This window comes from Nycticebus coucang, chromosome 21 (assembly GCF_027406575.1).
Source record: "Nycticebus coucang isolate mNycCou1 chromosome 21, mNycCou1.pri, whole genome shotgun sequence".
NCBI classification, from domain to species: domain Eukaryota; kingdom Metazoa; phylum Chordata; class Mammalia; order Primates; family Lorisidae; genus Nycticebus; species Nycticebus coucang.
The window spans coordinates 25,331,538-25,359,040 of record NC_069800.1 but is presented as its reverse complement, the minus strand read 5'-3'; positions in this window follow the sequence as shown (position 1 = coordinate 25,359,040).

Sequence of the window (27,503 nt, the reverse complement as noted above, 5' to 3'; positions counted from 1 at the left end):
AGACATAGACACTTGGAATCGAATAGAAAACCAGGAAATGAAACTAACATCTTACAACCACCTAATCTTCGATAAACCAAACAAGAACATACCTTGGGGAACAGACTCCCTATTCAAAAAATGGTGTTGGCATAACTGGACATCCACATGTAAAAGACTGAAACTGGACCCACACCTTTCCCCACTCACAAAAATTGATTCAAGATGGATAAAGGACTTAAATTTAAGGCACAAAACAATAAAAAATCCTCAAAGAAAGCATAGGAAAATCAATAAAAGATATTGGCTGGAAAAAGACTTCATGAAGAAGACTGCCATGGCAATTGCAACAACAAAAATAAACAAAGGTCCTTCATTAAACTGAAAAGCTTCTGTACAGCTAAGGAGACAACAACCAAAACAAATAGACAATCTACACAATGGGAAAGGATATTTACATATTTTGAATCAGACAAAATTTTGATAACTAGGATCTACGAGAACTCAAATTAATCCACATGAAAAAAGCCAACAATCCCATATATCAATGGGCAAGAGACATGAACAGAACCTTCTCTAAAGAAGACAGATGAATGGCTAACAAACATATGAAAAAATGTCCATCATCCCTATCTATTAGAAAAATTCAAATCAAAACTACCCTGAGATACCATCTAACCTCAGCAAGAATGGTCCACATCACAAAATCTCAAAACTACAGGTGCTGGCGTGGATGTGAAGAGAAGGGAACACTTTTACATTGCTGGTGGGACTGCAAACTAGTACAACCTTTCTGGAAGGAAGTATGGAGAAACCTCAAAGCACTCGAGCTAGACCTCCCATTTGATCCGGCAATCCCATTACTGGGCATCTACCTAGAAGGAAAAAAATCCTTTTATCATAAAGACACTTGCACCTGACTGTTTATTGCAGCTCAATTTACAATCGCCAAAATGTGGAAACAGCCTAAATGCCCACCAACCCAGGAATGGATTAATAAGCTGTGGTATATGTACACCATGGAATACTATTCAGCCATTAAAAAAAATGGAGACTTTACATCCTTCGTATTAACTTGGATGGTGGAGAAGCATGAATCCTATGTACTTGATTTTGACATGAGGACAATTAATTACAATTAAGGTCACGGTGCGGGTGGGAAAGGGGAGAGCAGACAGTGAAAGAAGGAGGGAGGGGTGGGGAAAGGAAGAGCAGAGAGATTTAAGGAGGGAGTGGGGTGGGGTCTTGGTGTGTGCCACACCTTTTGGGGGCAAGACACTATTGCAAGAGGGACTTTACCTGACAAATGCAATCAGTGTAACCTGGTTTATTGTACCCTCAATGTACCAACAATGGAAAAAAAAAGAAAGAATATAAACATTGTTATTAACTATAACAACCATGTTGTATAATAGGTCTTTTGAATTTTTTCCTAAAACATTCCTAATTTTTAAGAGAGTAAATTTTAAGTGTTCTCAACACAAAGAGTGACAAGCATACAAGGCAATGCCTATGTTAATTAGCTTGATTTCCCCATTTTGTGATGGTTACATATATCATATATCAAAATACATCATACATGATAAACATATATAATTTTATTTGCCAATTAAAATAAATAATAAGATGAATAATCTTTAAAGAAATAAAATCAAAAATGAAGTCAATAAATAAATACAAACTTGTAAATTATTTTGTAGTAATGAAAATTCATATACATCAAATATATGGAAAATGGAACCACAATGTACTTTTTCGGGGAAAAAAGTTCATTTGCTTTTGGTACTATTGTGTGTGTAAATTAAAAATTACCTCTTATCTTTGATTTATTATTTTTATTTGCGTGGTTTACACTCTGTCCAGGCAAAGATATCCTATTTAGGCACCATAGTTTATCCATTGACTAATATCAAATTGTAGGTTGAATTACTAAAGGCAAAAATAAACCCCCAAATCTAGTTGGCAAAGTAAAACTCAAAAGGAGAGTAAATATTGTAGGTATTTATATTTTTGGATATTAAGAAACAAATATATTATGATTACTTTTGAAAGACTTTGTTTAAGCAATAAATGAATTTAAAGAAAGACCCCACACCCAGAACTAGCAGATGACTTGGTAGAGACATGGGCATAGGGATAAATGCCTTGAGTCTCATTAAAAAAAAATACTAAGATTCAAATTACACGAAGGTGCTGACAAGCCCAGCAACAATAGTAACACTTTCATCTTTCTTGCCTTTCTATCTTCACTTAATTTGTGAATTTGTGATTTCAGTGACTCGCCTTTCTTGCTCCACTATCTTCTGTCACAGATGTTGAGCTGACCTGTAATCTCACAGGGCAGCAATGTGAAACTAGAGCAGTTGTACATCTGACAATTTGGTTGTGTTTTATCAATAGGACCGATATTTTTCTCCATTCTCACAGCCATGGTCTTAAGTGCCTTTTGTGGAGACAGGGTTCTAAGAAGTCGCATAGCTTGCTTTGTTCTTCAGTATTCTGAGACCATCTCTCATCTTCCTTCTGTATATCAATATAGTAAGAGCTCTATGGCTGGAATCAATGTTTTGTTTTCTTTCACTTTTCTAATTTCACTGAGCAATTCTTTACTGTATCTTTGAAGTGAAAGCTCTCCCTCTTTCCATGATATTGCACAGTATAAGAGATTCCTTCATTTATACTTCAGTTTATCACTAGATAGATGATTATTTTAAATTAACAATGTGTCATTTCTTTACTTTGGCTTAAGGAAAATACCACAGAGGCTTGTTTAAGACTGTTGGGCTTGGCATAACAATTCCTGCTAGGGTTAATGACCAGTTTCCTCAAGCTACAAAAACTTAACTTTTCCCTTCTTCATCACAGAATGCTTGGGCTTTATATAGATGCAGAGAAAGGCTTTCACAGCCTATAATGAAGCTAATTGTACTATTTATTGTACTTTTTATACTTGCTGCAACTCCTTCCATTTAGGGGAAGAGAGCCTTTTAAGAGCCCACTCAAAACTGCAGGTGTGCCCAAGGCTCCTGCTAACAGCAGGGCGGCCTTTATAGCATTTCCTCAAGACTGCTTCAGATCACTTTTCAGTGTGTAAACCAGATTTTCATTAATGGCACTAATCACACGCTAATGGGGACAGGGTAGCACACCCAACGCCAGAGGCTGAAAAGAGGCCAGCTCCAGCATGGGAGGATGAAATGTTGCAGGGTGTTGATACATTGCATTTCTTCTCAAATACTGGCAGGCCCAGGACCTACTTGTTAAATGGGTTGCCTTTGAGGCTGAGCAGAAGTGGATCCAGTTACGGTTTTTCACATAAGGACAAAACAAGAAAACAGAAAAAGCTCAGGGTTCAGACATTTGCAAGCTGCAGCTGTTTTTCATGGCAGGAGGTTCTGAAGACTTCTGAGCCGACACATTACCCCAGCTGTCACCAAACGTTGACCTCTTGGCTCCTTCACTTTCCTGGAGTAGAGTTCAAGGCTACTGTTTGACACTAGGGCCACGGAGGACCGTATCAAAGCCGCAGCCCCATCACAACTCATCACGTTTAAACACACACAGTCTGCTTTAGAGGGAAATGTGGAGACAACTCCAGTGTCTGGCCTTTCCTCCGGGAGCAGCTCAGTCAGTAGTTCCTGATCCTGTAAAGCAGCTCTTCGTGGTAGGTCAGCACAGCTTTAAACAAATACTGTAAGAGCAGACGATGCTGGAGAAGGCTGGTGGAGACGGGTTATTTTGACTTCCTTCTCATTATCTAATCCATCAGCACAGGAAAAGACTTGCTTGGCATTAAATGCACCTTGCCTTGATCTTCTTAGGGAATTTTGGGAGAAATGCTCACCTTTCAAGTTTGCTTGAGTGATTTGTCATATCAAGACAATGAACAGGAGACTTTCCAGAGAGGATAGTCAGGTACTTGATTAGGACTATGTCTCAAAAGCACAGCACAGGCAAGGTGTCCACACCACCTCTTTCTCTCCCTTTGCTAAAGCAAAAGAAATTGGCATCTTAGGAAAAACTCCTTGTTATTCCCATTCCTCATTTTACAAACAAGAAAAATGATGTAGAAGGAAGCCGAATGAGTTGTCCAGAATCACACAGGAGATTGTGATGTAGCCAGAACTAGAAACCTAGTCTCTTTTTTTTTTTTTTTTTTTTTTGTACAGACAGAGTCTCACTGTACGGCCCTCGGGTAGAGTGCCGTGGCGTCACACGGCTCACAGCAACCTCTAACTCTTGGGCTTATGCGATTCTCTTGCCTCAGCCTCCCGAGCAGCTGGGACTACAGGCACCCGCCACAACGCCCGGCTATTTTTCTGTTGCAGTTTGGCCGGGGCTGGGTCCGAACCCACCACCCTCGGCATATGGGGCCGGCGCCCTACTCACTGAGCCACAGGCGCCGCCCCGAAACCTAGTCTCTTAACTTTCCATCTGCCTCATGTTTCTTCTCTAGAAAAATCTCCTTTGAGTTGTGTTTGCTGCACAAGTTGTGCTGCCACTAAACACTCTTCTGCAGGCGAGTAGCTGTAGGACCAGCCTCCTAGTCAGGAGCTGATATTCCCACTGCTGTTAGATTTGACATAGGAGCGTTCTCTTGGGTGTCTCATCTGTCCCCTCAGCCAAAGGCTGAGACCTTTGTTGGTTCTCTTCCTCACTTTTCAAGGACATACACAGATACAATGTAACAGGACTTTCCTTCTACTATTCCATGTTTTATACCATGGATCCCTAATCAAAGTAAATGTTCTCATATTCATATTTATGTAATAAAACTACCAAGAATTCTTTGCTGTTCATCTGTTTTTTTTTGGCTGTTGAAGGGATTGCAAACTTACTGTGCTGAAATACACACAATCAAGCAATAGAAGTTATCTATTTCAACTTCTTAAATTTATTTATTTATTTATTTACTGGTTTATCTTGATTTTGGTTTTACTGGGGCAGACGTGTGACAAGATGAACCTAAAATTAACACATGTGTAAGATTTCCCCTGTGGCAAGTGAATAGTTTGTTCTCTGTACCAGTTTACTGGTACAAAGCTATTTTGAATCTTCTTGTTAAAGTAGGGGAATTAGGTTGTACTATTGAAGAAATTAATGTATTTTATGGGCCCGGATAAAATAATTAAAGCACCAAAGGCATGAGTTAGTAATCACTAAAGAGGAAAGAGAGAACTTGAAGACCATCTTACCTGCTGCTTTGAGTTGAGAGTACCAAATGAGATAATAAGAATGAAAATACACTGTGGAATGCAATAGGTTTTACATTTATAACCTTAAATGGCATTTAAATATAAATGCTAAATGTTGCTTATCTTTGAATCAGATGGTGGTCTTCCCATAACTGATGGCTTGAATTTAACATTAGCAAAGAAGTGCTTGTTCTGATGTTAGTGAAGATGTTGCAAACAATCAAAAAAATCTCAGCAGCGTACATTTACTTCTCATGCATCTGTGGGGTTCCGGTAAAGTGGGCGGGACTTGTTCATTCATCTCCCAGCCAGCTGGGAGATACTTAAACATGAGCTTGTTGACTGTCTCAGTATCTCCCAGCCTATGGCCAGTCAGGTAAGTGAAGCATGTCTTCTCATTATGATGGCAGAGGTACAAAAATAAGTGGAAATGCACAACTACTTTTTCAAGCTTTTACTTACATCAACTCAGCAGAACCACAAAGCAAATCACATGGCCAACACCAGTGTCAAGAGGAGAGGCAGGTCTCCCTATTTATGTGAGAGGGCCCTGAATGTGTACATAACAAAAAGCATAAATACTGCCATTTACCATATGTGCCATTGAAATCATTGGTATAAATCATGGATTTACTCTTTAGAAAGGAATCTGCATGGATTTTATTAATATAGGCTCTAGTGGAAAGCATGGAAAAAATCAGAAACAATATAAAATTAAAAATATACATATTAATAACACTAAAATAAAAATATCCCCACTAAGCATACTAAATCTGTGGGGAAAAGAAAATGAAGAAAGTTATGGTAGGAACTGTATTTAACAAGGAGCTGCTTTAAAAAAATCATTGGTGTATATCCTGACCACTAGTGACATAGTATATGCAAACGTGATTAACAGGTAATTCATCAATTCTGATTTCAAGGTAATAGAAGACAAAGTCCTCCTTCAGGCTAAGTGATTGGTCTTGTGTTATATAATCTCTCCTCCGGGTTCCCTTTACAAAAGACTCAGCAAAATCACTCTGCCCTAATAAATAAATACACTTGGTTTCATTACTAGAAATTCTGAATTAGTAGAACTGGCTATGATGGTTAATTTTATGTGGCAACTTGACTGGCCAAGGGGTACCAGATTAAATATTATTTCTAAGTGTGTCTGTAAGGATGTTTTCAGGTGAGATGAACATTTGAATCAGCGGACTCAGTACAGAAGATTGTCTTCCCCAACATGGTTGGAATCCATTCAGTCCTTGGAGGAGGAAGAAGAGAAGGAAAGGTGGAGGAAGGAAGAATTCACCCCTTTATTTCTTTCCTTACTGCTGTGCTGTGACATCCCATCTTATCTGATTTACTCCGGCTCACAGACTGAGATTTGTACCATCTGTTCTCCTTGTTCCCAGACCGACTGCCTTCTCTATAATCACGTGAGCTAACTCCTCAAGATAAATATATGTATTTATACAAAAACACAACTGTATTTTTATAAAACTTCCTCTTTAGAGATTTTGATGTGTTTCAAGAGTCAAGAGCTCTTGACCCAGACATGTTTTTATCTCAAAGACAACAGGTTATTTGTAAGCTAGCAGACACATTTTGTCAATCTTTCCCATTTTCCATTTTTTTCCCTTTTTCATACTCTTCCAGCTGACTGGGTGCTTCCTTCCCTGAGAGTTATTATCTCTTTTTGCTAGTTCTCTCAATTTCCCTCCATCCTGTCCACTTGCTTTTTAGAGGATTAATTGGAGTGATTTACAAAGAGGAATAAGGCAAAGACATTATTCTGTTGTCACTGAGAACAAAAATTGAAGACTTATGGTTATTCTAATTACATGTCACAATGAGCACATTATACCTTCCAAAGCAGCTGTGTTTTGTACTTTGTCCCTTGTATTCACAAATGTTATAACATGGTGACCTGGTAAGATAGTTCAACTCTTGGTTTTAGAGAGCTGATTACAGTCTAGGCTTTGTCAATAACTTTGCAATAAACAGCTGAGTGACTTGGAATAAGTATAGTGGTTTGTGACTTTGTCTGCCTGTAAATAGCCACAAATAGATGTAAAGTCAGTCCTGCTCTAAGGTGTGTTTAGTTGATGTAGATTTATGTTAATGGCATTGATATACAATGGGACAATTTAACCATAACATGAATTTTGTGTTTGCATATGCAAGATTCTGCTCCTGAGAAACACTATGTGTACACAGAAAATTGCACCCAGCTGAATACGCTGTGTAGCCACACACAGAACATATGTAAGCCATCACCTCAAGTATCTACAGGCCGTCTCAGCCTACTAGGAGCCACAATAATCCACCTTCAGTATCACAACTTTGTGATTTTAAATAACCCTCTGTCTACTCTTCACAATAACTTACAGAGTAATCTTTCAAATGTCACCATCCACAAGCAAACTTCAAGTCTTTTTTAAAGGACAGCACCCTATTTATTGTAATATTTAAATTTTGGCAAGTCTATATTTCCAGATATTTTGGACCTAGTTGACATCTCACTCTGCAAAAGCTGCCAAAGTAGCCAAATTGGGGGAAGACTTCCCTTGCACAAGTGCCAACAGGGGCACAGAAGAGCTCTGTCCACCGTCTGGCAACCTGTCTCCTGCATCCTTCACTTATTTAGGCTTTAGGAATAACCCAAGGTAAGATCAGCACTGAATTTGACATAAGCCTTTAATCTCACCCATTTTGAAAACAGGAGCAGTCTCCAAAGAATGGCTCAGCACCAATTTCTAACTGTGTGGACTTGATTTTTTATTTTTTAAATAAAGAAGTGGGTTACAGGAGTTCTAAAACTTTTCCGATTGGGAGAGACAACTGGTCCCACTGTAGTCACTGGGGATTTAGAATTTACATCGAAAATGCTGAGATTTAAAGTTTTTTTTTGAGCATTCCAGTAGCATTGGGGTTACACCCCAATGTACTCTGTAAAATAACAAAAGAAAAAAAAAATCTTTATCCCATGTTATTGTTTAGTGACTCAGTCACACACAACAAAAGTAATAAATCTCCATAGCTAAAAGGAGCTTAGTGATTGAAACATCCTCAGGGAATATGGAAAAGAGTGAAAGAATAATTGGAAAGAGTGATAAATGATGGCTGAGATTATTAACTTTTAGTGTCTAAAGATCACTATCGTATAAGAATTAAAATTAAATTACTATATTAATCCTCATTAAAAGCTCCAAGTATGGGAATTCTTGGTTTTAATGCAACTTATACCATGACTCAAAAGTTCCTTTAATCTTTTCCTCCTATCTTTTTCTTTCTATAAAATGGTCCATGTAAAAATGTCCTACCTTCCTATAATGGAGTGAGAATTATCCATTAAACAGCTACAAAGCAATTAAGAAATGTGAATTGTGGGACTCCAGCTGCCTGACGGTGGTTGGGAACACCAAGTGATGAGGAGCTGGCTGGTTCACTGGGCAGAGAGGACAAGTGTCAATGGGTATTATAAGATGCTGATTCTTGGCACCCAGGAGATCAGAGTGGCCTGTTCCTGGGCACTGTACAAAGAGGCAGAAAGAGACCTGCACTCCTTCTTCAAGCTCACAATGGAAACAAACCTTCCCTCTTCCCCTACTCTTTCATATCCCTCAAGTTATAAAGTTATAAATAAAATAACAGAGATAAAACATTATCTCTGCTTTTGATTTTTCCAGAAACTTTTACATTTCTTAGCTTGTTATTTTGAAAAAAAAAAGTAGCAAAAAGTTTCAAAGAATATTATAATAAAATCCATGATGTCTTCATCCATGTTCCTCAGACACTTGACACTCTGCTGATTCCTCTCTCTCTTTCTCTCTCTCTCTCTATATATGTCCATATATATGATCTGTCCATGTATCTTACACACAAATGCATTTATACTTGAATTATTAATATTAATGAAACTTTTGAGAGCTTCAGCTGTCTAAGAATATGTAAATTTTCTTATATAACCACAAAACAAATATAAAATTTGGGAAATTTAATATTGTAATACAGTTGCCTGCCTCGTCTTCTCAGAGGACGTGTTGCAAGCCCCACCCCCACCCCCACTAGATGCCTGAAACCATGAACAGTATTAGATGCTTTGAAGTGACCAAGGGTTATGTGTTATATCATATCTTATTATATTATGTAAAAGGGCTTTGTTGAATCAAGACAAAGTGAAATAATGATGGTTTTCTGAGACTTTACAAAACAATGGGGCAGACTTGGGAGAGTGGTAGGTCAGGGACTTTCAGTGGTAGGTACAGGACTTTCCTTGAGGGGAATTCAGGACTGCACTTTCTGGAGTTCCATATGGCCAGGTCATTGATTCATAAGCCAAAGTGGATACTGAGCAGGGAGAATTCCAGTCTTAGGGCAGACGGTAAAACTTCAACCTGCTAGGCCAAAGAGTAAGCTTGATGGTATAGCCCCCCGGGATATCTTTAGCAGCTATGCTGTGGAGGTGATAGGTTAAAAAATATATATTAGTAGGATTTAGTGACTGCCTTTGAATTTCTGACATAATAACTATCAAAAAGTTCCATAAGACGGGGGAACACTTCTCCAAGATTTGTTAAAGAAGTTAGGTTTTGTCTGCAAGCATTAAAAGTCAGCACAGTATAATAATACATAAATTGTGACTTTTTCTCTCCTTAGGCAAAAATTGATAGATGAGATATCTCAGATGTTTGTAGAGAGATACTTTAAATATAATTTTATTCACGTTAGTGATATTGTTATATATTTGGGTGAATATAACCCCCAAGTATCTGCATACTTTTATTTCAGAATGTCATGTGGCTTTAATTTCTTAGCAGGATCTTGAATAATCTTTAAGCCTGAGAACACAGGAAGTAATTTATAATGATATGGTATTTAGATCAGGTTCATGCATTTAAGTTCCTTACTTTTATTGGGAAAGTCTGTTAGTGAAAGAGTAAGAATTGTTGCATATTTAGACTTTTCTAGAGATTTCTATCTTTTTTACTTGAGACATCTTATACTCTGTGTAATTTGAAATATTCACAAATCCACAATAGCCAAGAGCTTTATAGGAGTAATTAAAACACACTGTGGCAAAGGCAGGTCTCTATGTACCTGGAGGCTTCAGTTTTCTAAACCAAATCATCTGATGGCTCCAACTTTAAAGAATAAAATTTCCTTTGATAGTTCCCACCCAATAGAGTTACACTGCCACCATGGCCAAAGATATTTTCCCCTTTTACAACAATTAATTTACATGAACTAGGTGGTCGTGATTTTTAGAAAATAACCATTTTATTATGTTATTGAACTATAACCATTTTATTATGTTATTGAATAATAATTACTGTGCAGCAATTCTCATGGCAATCATCACAAATCTTGATCATTGGCACTGAAATTCTGTCAACATTTTCATTCAGGAAAATGACCATGATAACCTGTTCATTGATCTTATCTCTCTAGACAACTACTTATCTCTCCTTATTTCCTTCATTCTTTATAATAAATCATTTGTCAATGACAAAGCATTTGACGGACTCACTGAAAGTTAAAAAAAGTCAATGACATAGAAATAAATGAAATATATTATTCTGAGTTCTGTCTGAGAGGATTCAAAAATTGCTAGTTTTTATTATTATAGACTTTTTTTCAGGTAAATTTGAGGGTACAAAGAAATAGGTTACAATGTTTGCATTTGTTAGTAGAGTCCCTCTTATAATTGTGTTCCACCCCCAAGAGGTGAGCCATGCACATAACATTTTGCCCATTAAGTGGAAGCACACCCATCCCTCTCCCTTCTGACCTCTCCCCCCTTCCTCGTTTCTCCTTCCCAAACCTTGAATTGATTTGAGTTTTTCTTTTGTGTCGGAGTGTATTAGATCATCTACTGGCATGATATTAGTATTGACTCCATTGGGTATTTGCCTCTTCATTCTTGTGATACTTTACTAAGAAGAATGTATTTCAACTCTATTCAGGTTAATACAAAAAATGTAAAGTCTCCATCTTTTTTAATGGTTGAATAGGATTCCATGGTACACACATACCATAGTTTGTTAATTCATTCCTGGGTTGGTGGGCATTTAGGTTTTTCCCACATTTTGGCAATTGTAAATTGAACTACAATAAACAATCTAGTGCAGATGTTCTTACGATAAAATGATTTTCTTTTTATTCTGGGTAGATGCCTGGTAATGGGATTACAGAATCAAATGGGAGATCTAATTAGAATTCTTTGAGGATTCTCCATACTTCTTTCCAAAAATGTTGTTTTAGTTTGAAGCTCCACCAACAATGTGAAAGTGTTCCCTTTTTTCCACATCCATGCCAGCATCTGCAGCTTTGAGACTTTGTGATGTGAGCTATTCTCACTGGCGTTAGGTAATATCTCAGGGGGGTTTTATTTGCATTTCTCTGATGATTAGGGACAACGAGCATTTTTTCAAATGTTTGTTAACCATTCATCTGTCTTCCTCAGAAAAATTTTTGTTCATGTCTCTTGCCTAGTGATAGATGGGATTGTTTGCTCTTTTTTTATTGATCAATTTGAGTTCTCTATACATCCTAGTTATCAAGCCTTTGTCAGATTCATAATATGCAAATATCTTTTCCCATTCTGAAGGTTGTTTATTTGCTTTCATTGTCATGTCCTCAGCTGTGCAGAAGCTTTTCAGCTTAATCGTGTCCCATTTGTTTATTTTTGTTGTTGTTGTGATTGGCACTTAAGTCTTCTTCATAAAATCTTTTCCCAGTTAAACATCATCAGGAGTTTTTCCCACACTTTCTTCTAAGATTTTTATCATTTCCTATCTTAGATTTAAATCTTATACCCATCTTGAGTCAATTTTTGTTAAGTGATGAAAGGTGTGGGTTCAGTTTCAATCTTTTACATATGGTTATCCAATTCTTCCAGCAGCATTTGTTGAATAGGGATTCTTTTCCCCACTGTATGATTTTGTTTGGTTTACAAAGATCAGATGGCAATAAAAGACTGGTTTCATCTCTTGGTTTTCTATTCCTTTCTATATGACTATCTCTCTATTCTCTCTATTTTTGTCCCAATACCATGCTGTTTTTATCATTGTGGACTTGTGATATAACCTAAAACCTGGCAGAATGACACCTCTGGCTCTGTTTTTATTATTAAGAATTGTCTTGGGTATACTTTTTTTTTCCTAGTTCTATGCTAAATGAAGACCTATTTTTTCCAGTTCTTCAAGGTATGATGTTGATATTTTAATGGGGATTGCATTGAATCTGTAGATTTATTTTGGTAGAATAGACATTTTTACAATGTTGATTCTTTCCAGCCAAGAGCATTGTATGTTCTTCAATTTGGTAATGTCTTCTGCTATTTCTTCTCTTAGGGTTTCATAATTCTTTTTGTAGAGATCCTTCATCTCTTTTATTAGGTATATTCCTAAGTATTTTATTTTCTTTGAAGCTACAGTAAAGGGAATTTTGTCCTTGATTTGCTTTTCAACTTGGCCCTTATTGATGTATACTAAGGCTACTGATTTGTGGACATTGATTTTATCCCTTGAGATATTACTGTATTTCTTGATCATTTCCAGGGGTCTTGTGGTTGAGTCTTTGGGGTTTTCTAAGTATAAGATCATATTATCCTTAAAGAGCAAGAGTTTGACCTCTTCTGCTGCCATTTGGATACCCTTTGGATATCCTTTATATCCTTCTCTTGCCTAATTGCATTGGCTAGAACTTCCAAAACTATGTTGAATAGCAGTGGTGATAAAGGACATTGTAGTTTGGTTCCAGTTCTAAGGGGAAAAGGTTTCAGTTTTACTCCATTCAGTATGATAATAGCTTTGTGTTTGTCAAAGATGGCTTCAATTAGCTTGAGAAATGTGCCATCTATGCATATTTTCTTAAGTGTTCTTGTTAGGAAAAGATGATGAATGCATTTTATCAAATGCTTTTTCTGTATCTACTGAGAACATCAGATGGTCTTTGTTTTTGCTTCTATTGATATGGTGAATCACAGTTATAAATTTGCATATGTTAAACCACTCTTGGATCCCTGGGATGAAGCTACCTGGATCACGATGTGTAATTTTTTAATGTGTAGTTGCAACCTATTAGCCAAGATTTTATTGAGTATTTTTACATCTATATTCATTAGTAAAATTGGTCCATAGTTCCCCTTTTTAAATGGGTCCTTTCCTGGTTTTGGAATCAGGGTGATGTTTGCTTCAGAACATGTTGGGGAAGGTTCCTTCCTTCTCAATGTTTAGGAAAAGGTTTTGCAATACAGACACAATCTCATCTTTGAATGTTTGATAGAATTCTGATATGAAGCCTTCTGGTCCAGGGATTTGTTGTTGTTGTTGTTGTTGTTAGAAGCTTTTTTATTGTCTTTTCAATCTCACTGCTTGATATTGATCTATTCAAGAGATCTATTTCTTTCTGGTTAAGTCTAGGGAGATAATGTGATTCCAGATACTGGTCCATTTCCTCCAAATTGTCAGATTTCGGAGCATAGAGTTTTGGGTAGTAGTCAGAAATAATCTCTTGTATCTCTGTGGTATCAGTCATTATTTCCCCCTTTTCATTTTTGATTGAGGTTATTAAAGATTTTACTTTTCTGTTTCTAGTTCATCTAGCTAATGGTTTATTGATTTTATTTATCTTTTTGAAGAACCAACTTTTTTTTCATTAATTTTCTATGTTCTTTTATTTTTAATTTCATTTATTTATGATTTAATTTTGGTTATTTCTTTTCTTCTGCTAGGTTTGGGATTGGATTTCTCTTTCTTTTCCCTTTCTTTAAGATGATTCAATAGGTTGTTGATGTGCTCTCTTTCTGTTTTTCAGATGTAGGCATCTAACACAATAAATTTCTCTGTTAGGACTGCTTTATACAGTCCCACAGTTTTTGGATGCTTGTGTCTTCATTATTTTATGTTTGAGAAAGTTAATGATTTCTTCCTTTATCTCATCCTTGACCCAACTGTCACTCAGCGTAAGACTGTTCAGTTTCTATGCCTTTATATGGGGATGAAAGTTTTTGTTGGAGTTGAGTTCTACTTTTATTGCCTTGTGGTCTGAAAACATACAAGTTTTAATTTCAATTCTTTGAAACTTGTTGATATTTGATTTGTGTCCTAGGATATGATCTATTTTGGAGAATGTTTCATGGGCTGAAGAGAAGAACGTATAATTCTTATCTTTGGGATGATGTGTTCTGTATATCTCTATTAATCCCATTTGTTCTAGGGTTGCATTTAAGTCCTTTGTATATTTGCTTAGTTTCTGTTTAAAGTGGGTATATTCAGCTCTGTAAGAGGGGTGATCAAGTCCCCTAGCTATTGTGGTGTTATAAGATATCATATTGTTCAGAACAATTAAAGTCTGTTTCATAAATCTGGGAGCATTTATGTTGGGGACACAAATATTTAGAATTAAAATGTCCTCTTGTTGTATTGCTCCCTTGACCAGTAGGAAGTGACCAACTTTGCTCTTTTTGAATATGTCTACTTTATTTATGGCACCTGTGATTCAGCCATTGCTTGAAGCTTCATCTAGATACCAAATTGCACTCTGCAAAGTCCTGGGCCAGCTTAGCACCTACACATTGTTCTTGATGTTCAATTAATGTAGTGTCAGTTTAATCAAACAAGCAAACTTATTCTATCTGATGTAAAGAACAGAAGCAAGAAGATCCATCAGGCAGTTGTCCCTCATCTACTTTTAGGGCACTTTATATAATTGAATAACTGGAGTTGACTCAGTTGTCACACAATTATTTTCTTATTTATTTCTCTTGAGCCCAGCTTTATTGTGGAACCATTCCTTTCATGCAACAAATGGATCTGTATAATATTTTGAATATTATTGTAGACACTGGAATTAGAAAGATGAAGTAGACTAAATCCCTCCTTCAAAAAGTTCAATTTAAAGAGAAATAAATGTAAAAACCAAATGCCATGATCAAGTGGTAGGTAAATTAGTAAAAGCAGACACAGGATGTTATGGGAGATTGAGAAAAGGGGCTTATCTTAGTCTAGGAAGTCAGGCAGGACTTTCTTTTCCTTTCCCTTTTTGTCTTTTATAATAGAAGAAGGGTTTGTGTAGGTTGTATAGGAAAAGAAAGGATCTGCTGAGGCAAATATGCTCAGGCAAATGAGTTAGGGTAAAGGGAGAACCTATAGATATCAGAGGGCCTGAGGCAGACACATGGAGCTCAAAGCTCCCACCACTCATAGGAGCTGCAGGTCTCATAAACAGTGGTTGGCCTGCAGAGATGCTGGGAAACAGTAAAGTATCACCCCCAGTACTAGGCATCCTGATGGCTGCTCCAAGCCATATGGTTTGGCTATGTGAAGGGGAAAGGCACCTGGGTTGTTGGCCAGTTAAAAAATTGACAGGATTATGATGCCCAGGGTTACTGGGCTGTGAGAGGGACTGGGCCTTTAGCTTGTCTTGAGTTTCTTTATTCTCCACATGGAAGTTCTGAGAGACTGTTACTGTCTCTGGGGAAGCCAAGAGGTGGGCTTAGGAGTGGCTCCTAGATAAAAACAAGACATTACAGGGCCCTTGACTGCCCATTCATCCTTGCCCATGTCACAGGAGGCTTGCTCTGAGCCAGTGCTGCCACTGGGTGGTGATTTCCCAGCAAGCTCCATAGAGAAAATGATGGAGCTTGCTGAGCTTTGGATGCCTATAAGGGCTCCCAAATGTGGGCCAATGGGTGGGGCAGTGGACCATAAGTGTAGATGGTATAGACAGGCTGATGGGAACTCTGGTCTTTGGAGGGCACCTCTGTTTTACACCAAAAGGGATTTGGGGAAAGGGAGAAGAATTTACATGACAGGCTGACGCAAAGCTGAAAATAGCAGCCATAGAAAGGGGAGTCGTGTCCATTTCAACTACCTCAGGGTCCAAGGTAGGCTGCCAGGTAAATGGGCAGATGTGCTGTCTGTGATAGTAAACATGGCTACTGCAGAAGAGGTAAATATGGCCATGATCAATGCAGGGTTCCTGGTAGAAGGTACTGGAGGGCAAGAGGGGAGGGAAAGAGTAGGAGGGGTAGGACCCCCCCACAGTGGAACTGGCTCCAAAGGGAGAAAGAAGGTCACTAGGGACAGCTACAGGACAGTGAAGGGTTACAAATGTTGTTCGTTTTATCTATTTTTGGTGTGGAGGAGGATGGGAGACGAGCAAGATCAGAGATCCAGCAGCCAAGTCAGAGGTGGGGAAAGTAACTGGGACCTGGAGGGTGTAGGAAATGACCAGGGGCTGGAGTCTCCATCTCAGCAGCAGGGAGGAGAATGGGCAGGCTTGGTAGCCCTGTGGATTCCCAAGACCTCTGTCTTAACCTCCAAAGCCTCTGTCTTGCCCTGAAAGGTCTTATCCTTTCTTTGACACTCCTCCAAGTGCCTTGATCTTCCTCAGCAGCTATACCAGGAAGCTTCAAAGGTGGGGCAGCTCACCCCTGTCCTACAACAGTGGCAGCAGAAGCAGCAGTTTCAAGGGAATTTTTCTTTTGCAGGACCTACTTCTGGCATCTCTGGGTGGGGAAGGCCTCCTGGGGACAGTATGTGCAGGTTTGTCCCTCTGTACTTCCTTCTCTGATATCAGTGCCTAGACATCCTAGAGTTGAGACCTGCAGTAGCCAGAGCAGCGTGGGGTTGGGTCAGTGAGCACTGCTGGTAGGGGTTGGGGTGGAGTGGTGTCAGGCTTCTCAGGGACAGAACACCTCCAGCAGGGCAATGTGAGCTAATGACCATGTGACCTTCAGAGCAGGAGTTCAATGGAGTCATCTGAGCCTCCTCATTCCAGATACTTTCAGAGTGGTGAGGGTGACAATGTCCCTCTAAGAAAGGCCCAGAGCTGCAATCCTAGTAAGCAAGGTTCCCTCTGGACCTCCAGAGTCCCAGTTAGCGATGGTGGTTCCCCATTGCTGTGTGGGGAAGTGAGGGTGTATCTTGTCCTCCTGCCCTTAGGTCTCCTCCGCTTCCCATTTTCCATCACCTGGGCCCTCATCTCTTCTCCTAAGACATGGGGTAGAGATTGGGTGGTCTTAGTCTTATAGCCTGACCACCTGTCTCCAGTATTGGAAGGAAAGGATCCCCAGAGGGGAGCACACAGCCTCCACAGGGGAGTCTTCCTCTTAGGAGCCATGTAAAATCCCCCTGATAGTGGCAGGCCATTCCCTTTGGGGTTGGACTACCTGGGGACAAGGCTGGAGACTGGACCCACAGAGTGGTCACGTTGTGGCCAACCTGGACAATGTGCTGGCAGGAGGGAAGGGGAAGGTGACAACACCGCAGTGGCGGCAGCAGCTCAGAGACCTGGCTTGCTAGGAAGAGCACCCATTTAGTGCAAGTTGTGGATGGTAAGATTCCAAAGAGACAGAGAAATGGAGATACCTTCTTGTCCACTTCCTCTGAGGATGAAGGAAGCACTGACAGATGCAGGGGAAGACTTTTGGAACTGGTGACAGAGCCAGGGCAGGCAGGGATGGCCCAGCCAAGGGTGCTGAGAAAAGGGACCAGAGGGCAAAGGGTCACTTCCTGCTGCTGGTGGCAGGTGTTTGGCAGGAGATGGGTCACTGTGTGGGAGCTGTTGTGGACTATGAGGGCCCAATTGATCTGCTTGAGCCCCTTTATTCTGGACATTGCCTTTTCTAGGCTCCATGGCACTGGGTCCGGGGCCTGGCATGGGCACCCAGTAGCTATGTCAGCTGCCCTCTTTACCTGGGCAGAGAGTCTGTTCGAGGCCAAACCTGGAGGCCACCCCGACCCTGCCAGTTTACTTCTATACCTGTCCAGTGGCTCTGTGCCACCTTGGCCATAAGAGGTGGGTGGGGTTTCCAAGAAAGGAATGCGGTACCCCAACCAGAGCAGACGCTGCCCCCTCCCACATGCCTTCCCACAGGGGGAGGCCGGACTTTCTCAGAAAACAAAGCTGGAGCTGATTGTTAAAGGTGTGTGGGGTTGATTCAGAAAAAATAGAAAGAAAAGAGCTTACCTGACCCCGTGAGACAGGCATGGCCAGGGATTGGGGAGGAGGTCATTAAAATCAGGTCTTTTAAACTAGAGCAGAAGTTCAGGGCAAGGAGCGATGGGAGATGGAGCCAGAGACAGGATCTCTTTGGAGCCACTTCAGACACTCAGCCTGCCTGGGTTGCTTCTAATTTTTTCACATTCTTTTCTAATTTCTCTACTAAGGGTCCATGATAAGATCTTCAGTGGTCCAGGCCTCTCACTACAGAAGATTTCTCAATACTTTCTCCTCTCCCCAAAAGTCCTTTTCTCTCTAGAAAAATGTGGTCTCTCCAACCCAGCTCAACAACAGGGCTCTCTGTTCAGGGAAACCTACCTAATTCTGTTACCTAACCCGTCCAAATTATTCTTATAACTAAGTGCTCCTGCAAGCAATCAGCACCATTTTTCTCTGCACCAAGCTAGGTAGTATTCCAATATTTGTAAAGGTCCAATTGTGAAAAAATGATAAATTCTACACACAGATATTTACACCCAGACTCCCACCTTCTCTCCACTTCTCTCTCCACTCTGTTGGACTAGTCATAGAAATTTCAACACAAAGAGCATCGCTGGCATGTCATTCATTAATGTGAAATATGAGAAACAAGAGCATGTTTGACTGTATTACAATAAACTCAGATTTGTAAGCTTATAAATTCCTATTTAAAAATACATTTATATCAAGTTTTTTCATTTGTACAAAGTTATGAAAACTTCCTATGGCATAATATTTAATTGAATGAGTTATATTACTAAGTAATTTTCAAAGTATCAAACCACCACACACACCTTCATATCCTCACACAAAGCAAAAGAGTAGAAAGAAGGCTGTTTCCCCAATTTATACATAGGTTCTCTGAATGATTGCATTAGTGATATTTTTGTTTTTCTTTCTATTTTTCTGTGTTTTACAACTTTTCTGCAATACCACATACACTTATTTACCTTAATTTCTAAAATCATTGAAAAACATCCTAAAGTGTTAGGAGATAATCTAATTATCAGCCAGAGACCCTGAAGTCTATAGCTAGTGTTAAGGAGTCTTATAAGCATCACCTTGGAATCTAAGACTCCTTACCTCAAGCCTTGTGTTCCCTTTATACTCTGCTCCATCCCTTTCTACTATAAATATTACACATATTAACCTATCAGACTTTACCTTCCCTTCCTTTTCTTAGGTAGAAGAGAAAAATTGCTTCAAACACACTGTCTGGTCATAGAAAAATATCTCCAGGCATTTTCCTGTATTTTTAAGGCAAGGAAATTGCTTCAAGCATTCAAGCATTTTTCTTTTCTCTAGCCAAAGTTCTGAAATGTTTCAGAGATTTACCTGGAATTTAGATTGTATTATAGAATAGATGAGTATGCGAGTAAATCAATATGTAAATAAAATTATTTCCGATTTTTATAAAATGTTACTGTTTCTATAATAGAGTGTGGCTTCAATCCAAATAAAATGGCAGCTATTTAAGTGTTTGTTTGACTTTCAAAAGACATGGGTGTGCTAATACAATTAATTGAAATAATAGATTTAATAGCTGCAGTGATTTTTTTCTTACCATTCAACATCTAAGCAATAGCAATTTCCTTTGGCTTTACATTGGGAATCAACACATTCTTGGACCATTCTTCTAAGAATGAGAACCTTCGGGCTATAAATGTTGGAACCTGTGACTTTTAGTGCTGGAAATTCTCTGGTGGACGAGAGTAGACCTGTCGCAGAAGGTAGCTGGAGTTGGGAATCTTGGTTTTGTTTTAACCGAAGTGTATGGAAGCATCCATTGTCAGTGTTCTTTGTTTAAAGACACTGTCTCTGCTTGCCAGGGTCCAATTGTGACAGTACTTCAGGTCACTCTTAGCTGGAGGCCAGATCATTCTTTCCCTTAGAACTTTCTCTGTTCTAACATTATTTGCTCCAGTGACCTTGCCCCTTGGCATTCTCTGACTTTCTGAGTTTTAGACCTTTTCTTAGCTTCTAACCAAAGCTTCCCAATATATTTCTGATTAAGTCCCCTTTAATAAATATGTGTGACTCTCATTTCTCTACCTGGAAATTCTGCCAGGACACCTGACCTCCAATCAGAAGGGTCAGTTCTTCTGACCACAAGAATTCAGAAATTTTTTTTCCTATCTACATGCCCCCCTCCCATTGGCATCTCAGAAACTCTGATACATAACCTCCCTCTCGAATGTTATCTATTATCATTGACTTAGAATCATTGAACTAATCCCATTCTCTAACGTTATAGATTAAAAAGAGTTGGCCCAAATTTTGTAATTTATCCAAGAAATGAAGCACTTATGAAAGATACAAACCTGGAAACTTAGTTTTCTTATTCCCAACCTGGACTTCTACAATAGAGCTGGGTGTCGAACTTGAACTTCTTGGCTTCTAGTTCAATTTCTGTACACTGTCCTTGATTATCACTTCCAAATTTTATATCTTAACCACCCCAAAACTGTTATCTCACCAATAAGCCCTCACCCTAGTGATTACAGAAGTCAATCAAGGCCCCATGAGGGGTACACGCTTGGACACAATTACTAAATGTGCGATTCGCCAGTGTTTATGTTCCACTAAGATGAGCACCCATTTACTAAACACCTTTCGTATGTTGGGTTAGTTCCCAGAAATATAAATAAGAACTTCATAGTAGCTAGCAGCTTAAAGGTATTATTTGAAAAAGATTTCCCAGCTGCTACCAATTTCTTTTCCATATGATGACACAGAGAATAAGGACATTTTTTTCTTCCTCTGCCTTCCAAATTTCCCTAACATCAGTGGAAACAACACTATCAATTTAGTAGTTGCTCTCATTTATTGTCAGCTTTAGCTTCTCTCCCTAGTCATAAAATGAGGAAGTTGAGGCAACTATCACAAAGGTCCCTTACCACGTCTAACATTCTGTGATGTTCTGTAACCCAAATTCTTGTTGACTGGATGGAAATTCTTGCCATTTTTCCATAATGAGCTCCTTTAACCAAGATTATAAAATAACTCATGAAACTAGATATTTGTTTGTGATGAAGGTCAAGTTATAGTACCCATACACATAGTAAATTTCTCACTGTAATGTGAAAAACATGTAGCATAGGTGTGATATAAATGATATAAGTTCTTTCAAGAGGCAACTCTACCCTATCCTGACATTTCTTAAAACATGTGTTTTCCATTATTTAGCCAAAAATTACCAGGGACATTTCCCATGGCCAAGCCCATTCTACAGATGAATAAAGTGAGAGATTTGGTGATCAGTCTCCTACAAGCTTGAATTAGAATGGAAGATTCTAGTTCACAAATATCCATGCCAAATAACATATCCTCCCATTGTCTCCAAACAAGCCAGTTCACCATCACTAACCAGGATGATATGTCAAATGCTGACTATGATCTATGTAGTCAACCAGAGTTTAATTTCAAAACAAGCATTTTACCTCATACAATAACATTCCTAGCATGGAAGGTGAGAGAGGATGCCTGGGAAGGGTGAGGTCTAGGAGAACAGATGTCTTCTCAAGGAGACCCAAAGGATATACCTGCAAGGTCCTCCCCATGGTGACTCAGCTCTTAGGAATTTGTGGACTTAACTTCCTGGGACCTAGAAACTTCCACTTCTGTAAAATATTGTAGTTTTGCAGGGGACTGGAGCAGCTTCTCCAACTTGATTCAAACTGACCAATGAGAAAGGTACCTGTGGGTTAAACTTTTTGATTGGAGTTAAAAAGGGAAATACCAAACCAGTCGGGGAGTGTGGCCATTTTGAGATTTTGAGATTTGCCATAGCCCTGTACTGAATAAAGCCTTTTTCCTCTTAAATACCATGTTTAGGTGTTCGTTCTCTCCATTGGGCCTCATCTTCCCACAACAAAGAGAGTAAATAATCTTAGCATTCATTTAGAATGAAAAATATGGTCACCATCAAAGTAGGCAACTTCTATGACAGACATTAATGATCCCCACATCCTGCTAACCATGTTCTTGAGGAATCCCCTGCCCTTGAGTGCAGGGTGGACTTCTTTACTCACTTCTAAGGAAGGAAATACACCAGAAATAATGAGAATAATGAGTTGTCATTTCAGAGGTTAGGTTACAAAGAGACTGTGGCTTCTGTTACCTCAAGTCAGTCTCTCTCTCTCTCTCTGTTTCTGTCTCTCTTTCTATCTCTTGTTTCTCTCTATGGGGCTGGGGGAGAATTCATGGAGCCCTTGTTCTGGGAGAAGCAATTTTCCCTGAAAAAGACCAATGTGTCAAGATGCTAACAACTCCACAACAGCTAACAAGGATGTCTAGCCTACTAATGGCTGTGAGTGACCTTGGAAGTTGGTTCTCCCTTAATTGAGCTCCCTGAGCTGAGTTTTCTGGGACTGCAGCCCCCAGAAAGCACCTTGTCTGTGACAGGTAACTCTGAGCCAGAGGGACCCTTCTGAACTTTACCTGGATTCCTGAGGTCATAAACATTGCTTTCGGCTGTGAATCTGAGGATAATTTGTTATGCTATGATAGATAACCAAATCCCACCAAAGTAATCTCTTTGACCTTCCAGGTTTACTTGGGGTGGCTTAGTCTCCTAAGGGAAACTTGCACTTCATGCTCTCACATTAGCCATCTTCTTTTCAGCAACAGGGAAAACTCATGAATGGTTCACAGCTGTCCCTCTTTCTCCAAGAGGAACACCCTAGCACCATCTGCCAGCAGGGAGCCAGCCAGCCCATTGTCCTCAACAGTAACAGAAATCTCAATTCAAATATTCCCACTTCCTCACACTCATGTTCAAGCTGAGCTTCTGAAGTTCCTCTTTGGCAGATGTGTCTCCTACTGTGTCTTCAGTCAAACAATTGCATTATCCAGCCCTCCACCCTGGGGCATGCCTGCTGCACCAGCTGCCCAGTGCTTTTCCAAAGCCAGTGCCCACTGTATTGGGGGGATACCACATGTTTTTATTTCAGCTCCATGTGCAGGCCTATCTGAGAGCATTCATGTATTTCAAACTTTCTTCAGGTGAAAAGAACCAAGACATTTTTATATCTCTTTAAGAGAATAGTCTGAGATATTAGCCTTAATCCTTTAGTTTTCTTTTTCCGGCTTCTAAAATATTTACATAAACAAAATACACCTTGTTTCTCCATTTGCCAACATTTTAAAAACACAGAAATGCCACTTTTCTTGTAAAAATTATACCAAAGAAGTGATAAAATGATTTCTTACAAATGCAAGGCCACACGGACCCAGAAAAGACTGATCTACATGTTCAGACCATAGTTTTAAAAAAAAAAAAAAAGAAGAAGAAGAGAAAAAAAAAAGCACCAGAGAATTAGGGCTCTGGAAGGATATAAAAAAAATCTTAAGAATTTTATCAGGATGAGGAGTGGGGTTTTAATGATCTAAATAATCTACTGGACATAAAAGTGTGTGTTATAATATTTAATAAGCCACCACCCTCCCCAGTGAGTACTGATGTCATCTATTCTGGTTGTGAGAAGCATACCAAGTAGTAAAACCTTCTAGGAACACATTCACCTGTAATGACAAGAATGCTGAAGGCTTGGACGCAGACCAGCTCAGATTCCAGACAGACCTCTGCAGCAAGGATGTGAATTTGATGATGAAATAAACAAGGAGGGCTGGGGAGGACCACTCTGCTTTTTCATCTAATTTTATCTACTCTGGGCTGATGTTGATGCAAAAATTTTTGTATTCTATACTTCATGTTATTTGAATAAAAATATAATGTTTTTGATTTTTTTTTCAATTGACTAGTTTGGCCCCAAATAAGGAGCACATTAAAAATACGGCAGGATTAAACTCTATGAGAACCATATAATGTCACCTCTATTGATGTGGTTTCTGACCTTAATAGTAATTGTAGTTCCTAGGACGCCAAATAACATGTGAAGGCTCCTGTCACAGGCACTGACTGCTTAATGTGGCTTTCTCATTTGTGGATTTGTTCACACGTTATGACAGAGACCGTCTTGAGAAAGAAGGAGGGGCTCATATACATAATATTATATTTGATAAGCTAACCAGCTCAAAAATTAGAACAAATTCATTTAAATCCTCGGTGTCTCTCCGGAATCCTAATGAAATACTATATGAAATATAATGATTAGTTTTTACCTATTCTGTTCTTGTCAGTCTGGAGAATGATGGTAGGAAGGTGTGAATGGTGGGAAAGACGCCAGCATGGCCATGCCAGGCAGGGTGGCTCTGAGTGAATAAGGTAGGAAATGAAACAGTAAAGTCACCGCCAGAGTCATAAATTCAGTTTCTCTTATTATCAACACTACTTCTGGGATATTACAGGTTTCTTGGGTTGGGGAGATTTTACATTCATTCCCCCAAATACAATTTGGTTCTAAATAATTAGCTTAAATAAAGTCAGCCTGATCTAACAGAGAGGAATGAATTATGAATCTGGAGAACTGAGGTTTCTGCCTTAGCTCTGCTTCTTGCAACCTGCCACCTTGAGTCTCTGCACATCAATATTGTAATATAAAATATATGAATCTTAAATATTTGTCTAGGTATCTCAAAGGGCTCCTGTGAAGATTAATATAAAAATGCTTGGAAAGCTACAAGCTATTTGGTAGTATGATTATCTTATTATCATTGTCACTGATGCTAAGTAATTTAAAAAAAATGTTAGTTTTCCATGATGCAAATCATGGCATAATCTCATCATAAATGTTTAGATGAGGTCTCAGCAAATCATTAACAGTGAGTTAATTCTTTCAATTCTTACCTGTCTCAGAGACTCTCAGTGTATTTCCAATAGCATATCCATCGGATTTATATCCAGACCAGCCCATTTTATTTCAGGAGTTCAGGAAGGCTCTTTGCAACACCCTAGTCTTACAGGTAACCTCGTCCTCTCTTCTTGATGACTAGTGAAAATCACCAGTGATGCCTTCCTTTTTACTAGTAAAGAAAGTTTAGTGAACACTAAACTTAAAAAATTCTTGCCCCTGGGCAAGATAAGACAATGCCTTACATCCACTAGAAATTGGAAACAACTGATTGTTGCTGCTTGCCTTAGAGTTTGGTTGTGATCAGGGAAAGAATGGGCTGTCAGGGCCCTGGAGGGACACCCACCTGTGAAGAATGAAGATTCAGCAGGGCTGATGAGAAATTTCTGACTGTTTTACCCAAGAATTCCCCTTTTTAGTAAAACTAGAATTTGATACCAAATCTTCTCTTTGAGCGCTAATATGTTCTCACTTTAAGCTCTGGGAGAACAGAGAAGACACATTCCAAACACATCATGCTGAAGATTTTTGGCTAGAAAGCAAGTTTGATCCTGAAGGCTCACAACTAGGAATCTAGTTACATAAAATTCCAGCAAATACTGAAAGACTATAAAAGCAAACATAAATTAAAGGAGATAAAATTAGGATAGTGAGAATAGATTTTTTTATTTCAATTTGGGTCACAATTAAGAGTCTGGATTCCAGGTGGGAGCTTCAGTGTGCCCTTGTAAGCACAGTCCATTTGGAGCCTAGTGTGGGCAATGAAGCACCCACATTTCCCTGTGTGGGGCCCCAGGAGTTTGTTGTGGTGGGAAGGACAACAGAGGCTTGAGATAAAACTTGTCTCTAACAGTCAAAAATTTAGAGGCAGAACTGCAGCTAACTTTCCCTCTTTCCTGCCTTGCATAATGGAAAATTCTGAGTGAAGATGTGAACAAAAGCAATGGAATTGAACTAATCCTTTTCTACCTGGGAAAGCATATCTGCTCCTGTCAATTTTGGGGTGCTTGCCGGAGACAAATGTGGGGACACAGCCATGGGAGAATTAGACCTGAGTTGCCAGGCAACCAGATAATTCCCCCTTCAACAGCTTGAGGCCCGGGAGTCACATGTCCTACTGGACTAGAAGCTCTGCAGGGGCGTAACCAAACTGGCCGCTTCCCAGGAGGTCTTGGCTTCTCTCTCCACTCACAGCCCATGTCCTTGGAAGTTATAAGCTCTTGTTTGGGGGAAAATTTTGGGCTGTGAGTGTGCTCAACACACCCTGGCATAGCCTGGGTCAGAGGAAGAGGCTCATCTTTCAAGCCCTCTGCCACTCCCTTTGAAAGAGGGATGGGTTTATAGGGCCTCGGGATTTACTTACTGGCCGTGACTTCAAAGCACAGATGAATGCTTGATATAGAGCTGCAAGGTTTCCATGTCTATTATTATTTTTACAAAATAAGAGCAAGTCAGCCACATGTTTATAAACATCCTGTGACAGCAAACTTACTGGCTTGAGGATGCAGCAGGAGGCTATGTCTGCACAGGAGGTGGGGAGGCTTTGCCAAAGGGGCCAAACCCAAGCTGTGTTGATTTAGCTCTATGGAGCAACATGTCTCCAAAGCACATGAGAGGCAGCTGCATTTCCTTGTTTCTGATGGCCATCGTGTTTGCTTAGTAGGACATAGTCAATGGCCGGACTACTGTTTACCATGTTGCCACACTCTGGGAATGCAGAACAAACGTGAGTCAGAGGTTGAGGGAGAGCTGCTAGGAGTTGGGGCAGGAAGCCCAGTGTTCACTGAACTAAGGGCTCAGGGCTCATGCCTTCCTTAGCCAAAAGTATGTCATTCAAGGGTGATGCATCTGTCAGCAGGTCTTTGCCCCAGAATGGGCTTAGTGCATTGCTTATGGGTAAGTGAAAATTAAAATAATTATTTTATTTTCTATATTTTCTTGGCAGATGAGATAGAACAAGTAGTTATAAACTAATAAACAAGAAGGAAGGAATGAAGGAAGGAAGGAAGGAAGGAAGGAAGGAAGGAAGGAAGGAAGGAAGGAAGGAAGGAAGGAATGAAGGAAGGAAGGAAGGAAGGAAGGAAGGAAGGAAGGAAGGAAGGAAGGAAAAAAAGAAAGAAAGGGCAAAAGTAATAGAAGAAAGTCAAGAAACAGATATACAGAGAAAAAATGAACAAAGGGGTGTCTTTGTGCAGGTTCCTTGGAAGCAAAGCTTACCACAAGAAGTCAGGTTCATACGATAAATTGAAGACATGCTCTCAGAAAAAGAGGAAAAAGACTCAGGAAGAGGTAGGGGTGCAGGCTGAGATCAAGTCTAACCTTAGCCTGATCATGGTGAGCTCGGGAGCTCTAATTAAACCACAGAGTTGGTCTCGCCTTGAAGTAAAAGGAAGAGCCTGTTATATCCTAGTGTCAATTGACTGGGTATGAGCAAAAGGGGCAAAGCCTTCAGACTGATGTCTCTTGCTGAGGGCAGTTCTCTGAGGAAAGGGCAACTGTGAGCCCTTAGCAGCCAACACTCACAGCAGCTGGCCAATGGGTCTGCAAACCAGAAAGAGGTGTACTGGACATGCTGAAAAATATTTATTCCCAGGCCTAA